The 14,609-nt window shown below is 34.5% G+C and overlaps 1 pseudogene across 1 annotated transcript; it reads left to right on the top strand.

Annotated features, from left to right (window-relative positions):
- Positions 1-13,847: 13,847 nt before the first annotated feature.
- On the top strand, positions 13,848-14,110 carry LOC307104052 (large ribosomal subunit protein eL43-like; annotated as a pseudogene). Its single transcript has one exon. The product of its transcript is annotated as a large ribosomal subunit protein eL43-like (transcript).
- Positions 14,111-14,609: the final 499 nt, after the last annotated feature.

Here is a 14,609-nt window from a genome sequence, read left to right as displayed (position 1 = left end):
AGGTCAGGCTGGCAGGGGAGGGCAGTAAGAGGCAATCAGGCAGGCAGGCAGAGGCAATTAGGGGCGATCAGGCAGGCAGGCAGGTGAGTGGTTAGAAGCCAGCAGTACCAGATTGCAAGAGGGATGTCTGAATTGGCGGTTGGACATCCCCCAAGGGGTTCCTGATTGGAGAGGGTGCAGGCTGGGCTGAGGAACACCCCTCCCCATGCACTAATTTCATGCACTGAGCCCCTAGTTGAGGTGTAATTGACATGTGACATATTAGTTTAAGGTATACAACATAATGACTCAATATTTGTATGTATTGCAAAATAAGTTTAGTTATTATTTGTCACATAGTTACAGTATTTTTTTTTCTTGTGAAGAGAACTTTTAAGATTTATTCTTTCAGTAATTTTCAAATATGCGATATAGTATTTTTATTTATAGTAATCATGCTGTAGATTATATCATGTGACTTTTTTACAACTAGATAAATACCATTTTATATTAGTGCAGATAGATTTCTCTAGTTCCTTGTGATGAATAAATAACGTGCTATATTTGGCTATAGTATTTGTTATATAACCAAATCTTTACTGAAGGATAATTTTTATTTTTCATTATTTTTTTTAAAATATGTTTTTATTGATTTTAGAGAAGGAGAAAGGGAGAGGGAGAGACAGATAGAAACACTGAAGAGAGAAACATAGATTGGCTGTCTCCTATACCTGCCAACCCCACTGGGGATTGAGCCCCAACCTGGGCATATGCCCTGACTGGGAATCAAATTGAATCAGCAACCACCTGTGCATGGGTGGTTGGACGATGCTCAACCAACTAAGCCACACCAGCCAGTGTAATTTTTATTTTTTAATAATATACTCAATGAGGCCATCTTGAATTTATGAATACAATAAATTTTCTAGGGAGTAACTTATACATGTACAATTCAGTAAAAAAAAGAACTTTTACCTTCTTCAAAGTTATCAGCAAACATTTTTCTTCCACTGAATATATTTAAAGCTGAAGGAGACTTGAAAATCTTTTGATGTCAAAACAAATGATCCTTCTTCTATTCCTCTATGAAGTCTTCCCTAATATCAACAGAAAGGTTACTCTCTTTGTTTTTCATTTTTGTTTTTCTTTGCTTATCTACAACATGCTGTTTTACATCACACATTCATTCTTCACTTAGCATTATAAGAAAATTAATTGATTGTGTCTGGTTTATTCTTTTTGTCTCTTCCAGAAGCTTGCATATTAAGGATGATGTAAACATTTGTTGAATTGACTTCAATAAATGAATGAATAAAAATTAACAAAAACAGAAATGTTGGTATAAAACAAAATACATGATTTTGAGAAGAGTAAATAGCAGAGTTGTGCCCTAATTTGTTCATATAAAGATGTTAAAAATTACTTAAAAGGTTAGTTCTATAAGTAAAATATTTTAATTTTATAATTTAAATTTTCTTGGTCTTTGAGCAAGCTAGAGTTATAACAAAAGTCATGTTATAGCATAACCAAAATGTCCTGGATTGTTCAGGAAGCCAAATTGATCTTTTGATCATAATGTGTCTAAAAGAGAAATAAATTATGCCATAATTAGACACAAAGATGCCCTTATACAGAAAATGTATATGTATATTAAGCATTTGCACTATGAAGTATTTATTAAGGATTGCTTGTCGTAAACATGTTCTACTTAAAGCTGACATTCTCCCTTGATCTCTGTGACTGGGTTTTATTACAACATGTCTCAATGAAGCTAAATTGAAAAGTGTAATCCAGAGAAATGATGTTTGTTTTCTATTCTTAGTGTAGGTTGACCAGTGTCAACTTTTTTAAGCCTGGAATGAGATCAGTATTGACCACTCAAAGAGGCTTAACAGTGAAGCTTTTTGCTTTATGCTAATAAGTATACATCATATACTTAAAAAGAGGGACTTTGATCATTCCACAAATATTTAATTGTCACAGTAAAATCAAAGTCAGCTTTGTTTAATTCCCTAAAAGAAACCTCAGGACATTGAGTCAAAGCTTCCGTTGAGAAAGCAAATTGCCGTTGCCACTTGGTTCAATTACACCATTGTAACATAAATGAACAAACTGACTATGCAGGTATCCAGAAAACTTATAGTCTAAACAAGCATCTCTTTCTCCCTGGCCAGTGTGCTCAGTGGTTAGAGAGTTGGCCCATGCACCAGAGTCACAGGTTTGATTTCTGGTCAAAGGCAAGTACGTGTGTTGCAGATTCTATTTCCGGTACCAAGAATGTATGTCTCTCACATCAATGTTTTCTCTCTCCCCCTCCCACTTGCCCTCCCTCTCTCTCTAAAAATCAATGGAAAAAATATCCTCTGGTGAGGATTAACAACACACACACACACACACACACACACACACACACACACACACACAAACCAAGCATCTCTTTCTGGTTTACTTTTTTGTATATGGCTTCTTATTCAAGTAACATGCATAGAAGGCCTAAACGGGCAGTGGGACATCCCTCCAGGGGTCCCAGATTGGAGAGGGTACAGGCTGGGCTGAGGGACAACCCACCTCCATGCACAAATTTCATGCACCGGGCTTCTACTAGTATAATAAAAAGCTCCAGAAGACTATACCACAAACTTTACTTGCAGAAAGTAACTCAAAAGTCTACATTGAGAACTTTGGTGTGATTTTTTCCTCATCTTTGAACCATTCATTAAAAATATATTATCAATCCTCTATCTAATAAGTAAATGACAGTATATTTAAAATAAATAACTTTCATATTTTCCTTCAAACTACCAGTTTTATAAATTTAAAAAAACATATCATTTCATAAGGAATAAGTATTATTTTGGGCACAATCGAATCACATACATTTTTTTCTTTGACTCAGAGAAGAATTTTTGAGATCAAAAAGAATATATTTATGTTGGTGCTAGCCTCTCTATATAGCTTAGACCAGGTGGCTGTTCTTAATGTTGAAGTCAGACTCAAGAAGCAGCCAAATGCTCCTAAACATAGGGACGCTATACAAATCATTTTGGAGTTTGATCAAAGTGTTTTCAATAAAAAAAAAAGCATATTTCTTCCTGTGTAATGACACTGGGTAAACTTTGGAGAAAAATCAGTACATTTATGAGTCTTATTAGTTCTTTGGTAATTGACAAAGTAAACAGTAAAGCTTTCACCACCTCCCCTCTTTTCATTGGACCAGTTTCCCCATGTCCATCTTGTTGTCAATGAATTCTGGGCAAAATAGTCTCTCCACTAACATCTGGTTAAGGCTTGAGATGCCAGAGGTAGAGACAAGGGACTGAGCCCTTCCTCATATGAAGAGGGGTGGGGTTACCCTCTGGTAGAAAAGGCTTCTTGGACCCAGGTAATAGGAGGAAGATGAGGGACACTCAGGAGGTGCAGGATTAGAGCAAGAGCACGGCCACCAGGGCACACTCCGAAGACCCTCACAGGGCAGCATCCTTCAAACACATAAAACGTTACTTGGTGTAAAAAGAACTGCTTGTGTGAAACATGTTTTTAAATCTTCCCACTATTATTCAATTTGTAGATGATAAATACAAAGAAACTAGTAATGAATTTACAGATTTATTAATTAGTGGCAATAGGACCAATAGGCTATTACTCATACAGTTGTGACAACAAGAGCAGAAAAATCATGAGTAAACGAATGATTAATTGAATAATTCTTTCAATTCTCTATAATTCAAAAAAGTCCATTTTTATTGAATCATAATTATCATGGATCTCAGAAACTTCGTTCCCTAATTTTCTTAAATTAGAGCAGTTCTTCAAAAGAAAGGACTGAAGATCTTATAATTATATTGATTTCTTTCATTAAAGAAAGTGTCCTCCAATTTTTTCACTCAGTAAAAAGTAAGATCTACAATACAATGTTATTTTGAAAATTGTCATACAGTGCCACTGAATTAAAATTTGATAGCTATTTTGGGGGGTTGTTTTCAGGTTTTAGCTTTTTATTAAAAAAGGCTCATATGGACATTCTTGATCTAGCTTTTGATGATCATTAACATTTATTTTGTGTGTGTGTGAACCCATATTTTAAAAGAAAATACATAACATAGAAGATATACATAACTGCACGTGCCCTACTGGGGATCTAGCCCGCAACCCGGGCATGTGCCCTTGGCGGGAATTGAACCTGGGACCCTTTAGTCTACAGGCCGACACTCTATCCACTGAGCCAAACCGGCTAGGGCAGAAGATATATATTCTAAAAAAAATCTTCTTCTGTATATACATCTATGTGTAATACTTTGAGAGCTGCTACTCAAAGGTAAATCACCTGTGAATGAGACTGAACAAAGCATTTACTGACAAACCTAAGAAGATAGCACCACTATAAAGCTTGTTAACGTAAAAACATTCAAACCTGTAAAGAATTTTTCTGAGTTTATTTGAATCAAACTATCAACAATTGCAGGGAAGCAACATCTCAATGAATTGCAGTGGTCGCCAACCTTTCTGACCTCGAGGGCCACGGGTTGGTGACCACTGCTCCAGAGAATGGCGGTTTTTCATCTATTTTTATACATTACAATCAAAGGAGGGGATTTAGGTGGGTTACATGAAATCCATTGGTGATAGATTAGAGAGGTGGGAGAAAGCAAAGGGGGAACCTCTGGGATTGTATAAAAAGTAAAATGACAGACACATACTTAGGTGGGTGCAGGATAGTTAACAGTCAACAATTAACATGATAATAATAACAATGAGGGAATTTGTGGTATCCATCCTGGCACACAGCCACATTAGGTTGTGCCCCAAGGGGTCCAGAAAAAGGGAAGTTACAAGTTACCCAGTCATTTCAAGGGTATGTTATCATAGATGCAAAAAGACAGATAGGCTCACTTAAGGTAAAGGTTGACTTTGTCGGTGAAGATACCAGTCTAGGAAGTAACTACCCACCATAACTATTAGTTAAAGATTAATTTCAGACCATCCTTTGTGGTTCCTTTAGATCTCTGAGTTTGCAAGACCACCATGTAGGCCTTCCCTGAGCTTGTCAGGTTAGCATGTGGCCCCTTTCATCCACAAGCTGCATATCTATAGTGGTGCAAAGATGGAAAAAGCTGGCCTTCCAGTATGTAGTCTAAGGCTCAGTGACTATATCTGCTGTGTATCACAATTTACTTGGGGGCAAGAGTCCTGACCCACCACTTTGAGAACGGTTTTTGCATAGGATTTTAGGAATCTGGGTAGAGTTTCAACTGCATATGTATCAAGAACATACAATATATGTGTGTGCATTTTTATAGTAATAGATTTATAAAACTTAATGACTTAAAACATGGTATATTTTCTCCTGAACAGAATAAATAAAAGAATCACAGACTTAGAAGTTAGTATTGAATATTTGATGAAGAAAGTAACACAGAGATAAACATATGAAGAATATGAAATTTAAGTTTTGAGACAATAAGATTAAATTCAGATGCCTCCAATAGTTTTAAAATACATTTCTAAAATTAAGAATGAAAGAAGAAAGTGATAATCAAATGATCATTGAGAGCTCTCTAGTATTAAGAAAATGCAATATTGCCCGGCCAGCATTGCTCAGTGGTTGAGCATCGACCTATGAACCAGAAGGTCACTGTTTGATTCCTGGATAGGGCACATTTCTGGGTTGCAGGCCCAATCCACAGTGTGGGGCTTGCAGGAGGCAGCCAATCAATGATTCTCTTTCATCATTGATGTTTCTTTCTCTCTCTCTCCCTCGCTCTCCAAATCAATAATAAAAATATATTTTAAAAAAGAAAAGAAAAATCAATATTTGCTTGGCCAGTGTGGCTCAGTGATTGAGTGTCCACCTATGAACCAAGAGGTCATATTCCTGGTCAGCGCACATGCCCAGGTTGGTGGGGTGTGGAGGAGGCAGCCGATCAATGATTCTCTTTCATCATTGATGTTTCTATCTCTCTCTCCCTCTCCCTCTCCCTTCCTTTGTGAAATCAATAAAAATATATTTAAAAAAAAGGAAAGGCAATACTAATGGTGAAACAACACAAAACCATTTGATGTTTGATTTACTACTTACTGACCTGAACAAACACAAAAGAGTGAGAGAGGCAGTCCTTGGCTTACGCCTAAAGTGAAGAGTGGATCTGTTGTAATGAATATCCCAGCACCAGATTGTTCTGTCTAGAATAGTAAATTCACAGAACCAAGTGGGAAATGACATAAACAAGGATTTTGTGGAAAAGGAAACAGAACTCCAGAAGACAGCACTTTGGCCTGACACTGGAGGGCACTGGCACTGAGGTGGCTTTGGAGGACTCTTAGAAGAATCGCTGCAGCCAATTCCCTGGAAGGTCCACAGCAAAAACAAACAAAAAAAAATAGCTCTTGTCGCATTGCATCTCAGAGGATTAATTTATTAGCATAAGAAGATTCTATCAAAAAACTACCAGAACTAACTGTGGGGAGATTGGATATCTGTCAAAACCAGGTAAAGGGAGGATTAAAGCTAAAAATGTATACCTTAATTGCATCCTTAACTACTTCCTTTGATCTTCTCTTCCCACAAGGTAGGTGGTGCAACTAAAAGTACATTGAACATTTTGAGTAAGAATTGGGGAAATCAGATGAAATATGTGTTTATTTTCTTGTTTGGTAGAGGAACCAAGAATATTAATACTGCAACTTTCACTTGAAATGCTTTTTTTAAATCCTGGCTGTTTTGGCTCAGTGGATAGAGCGTGGGACATGGACTGAAGGGTCACTGGTTCCATTACAGTCAAGGGCCTGTACCTCAGTTGCAGGCTCAATCCCTGACCTTCATGGTCGGGCCTCATGTAAGAGGCAACCAATCGATGTGTCTTTCTCACATTGATGTTTCTCTCTCTGTCTCTCCTCTTCCCTTCCACTATCTCTCTAAAAAAAAAAAAAAAAAAATCAATGGAAAAATACCTTCAGGTGAGATTAACAACAAAAACTGCTCCTTTTGTGTTACGATATATTATAGATATTTTTCTAAAAGTAAATCTCAGCAAGTATATTGTACTCTAATGTAATATTATGCCATAATTTATTTTACCCATTACTTGTTTTTGGACATTAGATTTTTAAAAATTCTATTATTAAAAATGCTGAATAAACAACCTCAAAATTAAATATCACATAATTGTGATGACTTAGTGGTAAATTCTTAGAGGCATAATGAATAATAATTTATGAATAATTAAGTAGAAGCTAGGAATAAAATAAGAAATCAAATTAGAATCTATTGTAAAACAACAAAATCTGATCATGTAAAATTATTTCAAATTGAATGAGGAGATGAGACCAAACAATTGAAATTATGTAGTTGGACATTGCTTAGTATGTTAGTGCATAATATGAAAAACTAACAAAATCATGAAATAAAAATACGAGCATATCATTTAAAAATATGAAATTATATACCAGGGGTAAAAATTGAAAATAAAGGAAAGAATCTGCCTCTGAGAAGAAAGAATCAGGAAGGAAAAGAGTTGAAAATGAGAAGCACTATTTCTCTTGTAGTTCTTTCAATTATTTTACTTTCTAACTTCTATGATTACTTAATTATATAAAAGTTAAAATGAAATGAAAAGTGGACCAGTTTATTAGGAAACCACATATTCTAGATTGTTCTGTCTCCTAGAGCACATACAAAATGTTTTTGAAATTGAAATGAGGTATGGTCTTGACATATCAAAGATGCACAGGACTAATGTCAATATATTCTTCTAGTGTCTGTTGGATTCTCCAATAAGATTATGGAACTATATTCAACTTTAATGCTTGGTTTTGTTGTATAGTTTGCTGAAAAGAAGTTAAAATTTCATGTTGTAGATGTGATTAGGAGGCATGTAATTCTCTTATTATATTCTAAACAAAGGTTTACATAGGCATATAAAGTTTTTCCTTTTTAATAGCATTTGTAGCTACTTGTAGCTCTCTCATTGTTTCTCTGTCTCACACACACACAAATAAACATACATATGGATGCTCATGCACACACTAACCACCATGCATAAACTAGTTTCATTATTTATATACTATCATATATAGTATAATACCCGGAGCACTCTACTATTAAAGACAATATTATTCTTAGGGAATCAACCAGATGACAAAATAGATCAACACTGGTATTATTTTCACTGATTTAAGATCATTTAAGAAGTTCTAAATATTCTTCATTTGTAAAATGCACCCAACTATTTATGTCGGTATATTAGGAACCATGAATAAAAAGGTCTTGAAGTATTAAAAACGTACTGTCACCCTGTAGCCACCTGCCCTACAAGAATGCAAGGTTCTGTGTTTCCTATTGCTTCTTGTCCCCAAGTCCTACTTTTATATTTCAAAGAAACCAATGAGCTTTTCCTGTGGTGCTGTCTCTGGATATTATTCATTATAAGTCCCTAAAGAAATGTTTTAAAATGTGCATTTTTTTCCTGAATTTACATTTTGAGCCTTTTATGCTTATATTATCAATCCCATCTCTACCTCAAGTAAGACAGAAACCAAACAACAACCTTCTAAAGTGCAAAATACTTTAGGAAAATTCTTGATTATCTTTCTGCTATTCAGTTGAATTCTCATTTAAGGATACAGCATTAGAAGTTTATGATTTATTCAAATATGTTAAACACTTCAGTTGGGTTGCATTCTACATACATAGCAATATATTACCCTGAGGAACTACCCAAAGAATTAAAGAAAAAAATAAAAAGCCTAACAGTAGTGGGTGATAGAAAAGAATCCTTTTCTGGAGAAGTATAATATTATTCACACTGTGAAGTATTTATCAGTATCAACAAGATATCTTCAGGGAAGCTTTTCAGATATATTTTTGATAACATATTTTTGGATAAAAACAAAAATGATCTATGTGGATCTAAAATCTCTACTACTTTATTTTACCAGTGGGCTTTTTGTTGAAAGACCTTTATAATTATTTATAATTTATTTTTAATTAATGTAAAATGAGAGCTCTCTGTACCTAACTGAGTGACCTCATTCCATTTTCATCCTGTCTTCCCTCCCCACAGTATTTGATCCCTCTGAGCACACATTTTGCTGGAAACTATCTCCTCTGCTTACTCCCAGAGACTACTTCTATTTTCTTCTGTCGCTCTGACAATTATTTTAATGGGTATTCTTTAAATTTCTAAATTTTTACACATGATTTCTACATATATTTTTAAAAAACACCATAAGGTATTAATATTCATTCCATCATGTATTATATATGTTAATATAATAAATTAAGAGTCCAACAGCAAAATAAACTTAGAGAAAGCATGTTTAAGCCAACTTACATGAGGAGACTTTTCAGAGACATTTTGTACCATCAAAAGAAATACTTCTAAGTAAAAATGTAAACAGAATTTCAGAACATCCCAAATAAAAGTTAATATAATTACTTTACATAGATATCTTATGAAAGTATAAGTTAATAAACTCTAGCAGAAAATGGTCAAAAAGTATACAAATTCCCAAATCAAATAGAATATTTTAAGATATTCCATTGCTCTGGCAATCAACAAAATTATTAAATTGATGCTATTAGATGTCACATTTTGTCCATAGGATGAGGCAAATAATAAAACAAAATCCATGGTATCTGTATTTGCAGAGGACAGGAATACATACATCTATTTGTATTTTCATGCAGTGCTGCAGATAGTCCAAATTGGGACCTCTCTGCAGGTGAGTAATTTTCAAGATATATTAAGCCTTAAAATGTGCATTCTGATTGAACATGTTACTCCTGTACCAACTTATTATTATTAAATTATCACAGTTATATTTATGAATTTTAACTTTGAGGCTGTCTATCCAGAATTCTTAATAATAATAATAATAATAATAATAATGATAAAACAAATTTGTTTAATTAACTTTAAATAAGAAGAACAAGTACTTGGTTAAATAAAATGACATATTATAGTGTTGTGCAATGTTAGTTATAACTTATTTTGTAGAAGAAACATTTATGATATATTGTAACTTAAGAGAAGAATTTTTAAGGCAAATGACTTAGCATTGTCTTAGTTTAATAATATTTGTATGTACATGAATTTGTGGAGAGCATAATGCCTGCATATATGGAGTCATTGATAGTCATCTGCTCTGGGAGGAGGATTGACAAGTGATTCACACTTTATGCTTCTCTGTACACTTCAAATTCTCTGTAATGAAAGCGAATTAATTGGTAATCTGCTCAGATGTATCCATGCATACTAAACATTGTCACTCTCATGATTTTCTTCTCATATTCTCTCTAAAGTGAAATTTAAGAGGCATTTGAGTACCTTACACATACCAGGTAATATAGTAATTACTGATGGCAAAATAATGAATACAACATTCTTATATTTATGTACTGTGAATGTATCATGATAGCTGCTAAGAGAAAAACTAGTCACAGGTACTATTGGAATAATGATGAACAGACCTTGATCTAATCCAGTAGCTTGGGAAAATCTTTCTGCAGAAACTATGTCTGAGTTAAACGTAAAGACTTAATCATAAGTCACAGGGATATAGTATAGATAAATCATTGCAGGCTGAAAGAAAAGCATAACAACAGACAAAAAGCCACGCAGCAGAGGGCATGTGTAGAAATATGGAAAGCTTCTTATTAAAAATTGAAAACAGATTGGCAGTGACTGATGGGGAATAAGACTGGGGAGATACATAAAGTCAGGATAATGGTGATCCACTTAACCTATGCAAAAAATAAAAATAAAATTGAATTGTAGTCTGTTATGGAAAACAACATTTTAGAAACAAAAGTTCTCATTTTAATCTTTCTCAGCATGTTTTCTCGATTTATCCAATCTTATTTTATGAAGAATAACTAAATTTTTTATCTATAACTTATATTTCTCTCTTGAGTTTTAAAACTGCATTTCCAACTAGATACTAGTAGACAGAATGTTGAGTCCCAAATCCATTATATATGTAGATCCTGTGGGGGAAAAAATGCCAATAATTCTTTGCCTACCACCCTCCTTTGTGCTGATCTCCATCTCAGTTAATGGCATCTCCAGTCACTTCATCTTCAAACAGGAAGCCTTAGATTCATTGTGTCTTGATGTCTTTTCATCTGCACATTTTCTTCTTCCAACACAAATTAGTACCCTTCTCTGATTCCCCATTAATATCATCTCTATCTTCATTCATTCTTATCCAGGTTCCACAAATTGCACCTGAACTGATCTCCAGAACGCCAGTCTCTTCAATTTTCATTTTGTTTTCCAGATTGATGCTCCATTATACCTATAGTTCTAAGTCTGTTACTTACTGTCTTTAAATTACTCTCCAATCAGTTACATTATTATCATTATTATTATTATGCTTTTTTGATTCTTTTTGGTTTTTCCATAATGTACTGACTACATTTCCTTATTAGTTTTTGCTACTGTCATTAGAGATATCTGTGTCTTCTAGTACCATGTTGAAAACGAAAAAGACATCAGTGGCATCTTTTTGGATCATCTACTTTAATCATGTTCATATCATGTCCATACTCATGCTCTTCCTGAAATGGGGCTTAAGGATGGCATTTCACATCTCTCATGATAAGTTTTCATAAAACACTTATAGCTGTTTAAGATTCATAAGAGCAAAGTATATGGATTTCTTGTTCATGTTTCTTTGCTTCCTAAATGTGTATGACAGTGCCTGGCACATACTAGATGCTAATCCAATATTTGTTGCGTGAATAAAAATATTTTATTTTATATTTCTATCTTCTCCTTGAATTAAGAGAAATACATCCAGTCCTAGTTGGCTTTATCAAGAGCCAGTGCTGTGGGTTGATCTTGGTGCCACATTTTGTGTGGGCAACTTCATGTGTAGTACTGCAATGTAGGGTAACTTAGGTGGAAATTTTCTAACTGATTTTTCATGTCCCCTAGGCTGAACTCAATCTATTTTATTAAGTAGGAATTCTTGTTTCCTAACAATCTGAAGAAAAATACTGCTGGGAGTAAAGATGGAAGCAGAATAAAGGAATTCCATTTCTCTCTCAAAGGGAGGGAGAGAGAGAGAGAGAGAGAGAGAGAGAGAGAGAGAGAGAGCAGATGGAAGCAGAATAAAGGAATTCCATTTCTCTCTCAAAGGGAGGGAGAGATAGAAAGAGAGAGAGAGAGAAAGAGAGAGAGAGAGAGAGAGAGAGAGAGAGAGAGAGAGAGAGAGAGAGGAGATTATAAACTAAAGGAAGGGATAGGAAATATTTTTGTTGTTGTTGTTTAAAAAAGGCATTTACAGTCAAGAGAAGAAGAAGAGTATAGCTTGGAAAAGGATTAATAATCATTCTAAATATCTCTAGGGCAAGTTTGACTAGTTTTTATCAGAATAGTACACTTTAATCATGAGTTTTTAATTCTGGTTCTATCAGCCTAGAATTAAGTGCAAATTATTCTTAGATTCTGGCAGAATATTAATTCCATCATTAACTTGTTCACTGACTACGTTCAGGGAGTGAATGCAAACCATGGTATACAAGCCACTGAATAAACTGTAGTTACTACATTGATGAAAAGAACAGATGATTTTTTTGCCTTCAAGGAGAGCATGGTGACACAAACAACAAATGGATAAACTAAAAGTGAAAAGTGCAAATCCTTATTCAGACAAAAAGGCCAGAAAGGAGTGAATCAACAATTTTAGAGTTATAAGAAGAGTGGAAGAGCTATTATGGATTGGAAGGCACCAGTTCCTTCATAGATATTGTTGCTATGCAATGCTTTTGAGTGAGTCTATGAGAAATGCCAGGCCGGAGGTTTGAGATTTTTTTTTTTTGGGGGGGGGGAGGGGGATAATAAAGTCAGAAATCAGGATAATTATTTGAAATTTACTTCTTTTAAAATATGGCAATAAATTGATTTAAAAAAAATGTTGTGCTAGCTACTATTGATTGTGACCTAAGAAACCTCATTTTATGGCCATATTGCCCCAAAGGTCTGCAACATTTGAAAACAAACAAACAGAAACAAACAAACAAAAAAACCCCACAGATATATATCACCATGGCAGATAAAGGTACATGTCTTTGAAGAGAGAAAACAGTATGCAGTACTAGTTATGCCTAAGGAAAACAGAATGTTTACAAAATGCTTCTTAAGAAGTCCAATATTATTCTAAGATTCAATTTTTAAAAAGCCAAACATGTCAAGGAATAGAAAAACAGTCCCTCAGGCAGAGGAGAAAGTATTGCAAAGGGCTGGGGTGTGAGAATAAGCTTATGAATTAATGAATGAAGGAGAGTTTCATGAGTTGAGGATCAAGGATGAAATGGGAACATGGTTTTAAATGGCATGTTATCTCTATTTGAAGCTGGGATTTATTCTATATTCAGTGGGAATTAGAAGGCTATAAACTAGGGAAAGTGTTCCACCTAACTTTTGTTTTAATTATCTGTTACTACATGTTTTAACATTTACCTATTCATTATAATCATTTTAAAGGGATTGTAAGAAAGGTTATATAAATAATTTATAGCCAGATATATTTTAAATGGATGCCTCCAAAATATTAAAATGAGAATTTATTCTTCTGAAATAGGAGTTATGAAATTTCCTTTTGTGTTACTCAAAATGTGGCTTTAGTTTATTTCTCTGTTGTCAAAATATATTTGAAATTCTCCTCTCTCCCAGTAATTCATTGTCTTGTTTTTCTATTTTTACTTGGTTTAAGTCAATCAGAATCTCTGAGTAGAACGGAATACTATTGTACTTAGGTAGAAAGAAGTTCTATGAAGGTTCGGAGCCATTTCATGTGGTACATATTACCCTTGTGCATGATGAAGAAAATGCAATGCATTTTTGTAGAGAATAGTTTCCGGCGACATGGCTAAAAGTACCAAAAAGATTGGAATGGCCAGTAAATACAGGACTAGTCATGGCGCCTCCCTCAGGACAATGAGGAAAATTGAAATCAGCCACCATGCAAGGTACACTGCTCCTTCTGTAGCAAAGCCAAGATGAAGACAGGAGTTGTGGGGATCTGGCGCTGTGGTTCCTGCAAGAAAACTAGCTGGCAGTGCCTGGACCCACACACCACTTCTGCCATCACAGTAAAGTCTGCCATCAGAAGACTGAAGGACCAATAGGAGCTCCACAATTGGAAACATTGCTAACCTATACTAAGTGAGTTAATTTACGTAACAAAACAACAACAACAACACAAAACAAAAGAAGAATGTGCCTTAAGAAAATGTTACCTCTGCTTGTAACTGGTCATTTTTTCTTTACACGACCAAAGATGTGATAGAATTTAACTAAAATTGTCTAAAACCTGCTAGGATAAGATTTTTTGCAAGTATTAATTGAATATTAATAGCAAGAGGCAGGATCAAATGAACATTTGCAGACAAAGAAAAAATGCCATCACTACTTACAGAAAGAGGTGTGTAAGGCCATTATACTAAAGATTACTTATAGTCTGCCGTTGACTCTGAATCTACTCTAAGTTTCCATTACTTCACTTATTAGAAAAAAATGTTCCAGATATTAAGAAAATGCCTCTTTATTTTAAATGCCAATTTAAATTAGCATATTTCCACTTAACTTCTCAATGCACTCCATACAGGCAATTATCTAATTTGATTT

Source organism: Cnephaeus nilssonii, assembly GCF_951640355.1.
Source record: "Cnephaeus nilssonii genome assembly, chromosome: 8".
Classification (NCBI taxonomy): Eukaryota; Metazoa; Chordata; class Mammalia; order Chiroptera; family Vespertilionidae; genus Cnephaeus; species Cnephaeus nilssonii.
Note: the sequence above shows the minus strand (reverse complement) of the source record. Positions and strands in the feature narration are given on the sequence as shown.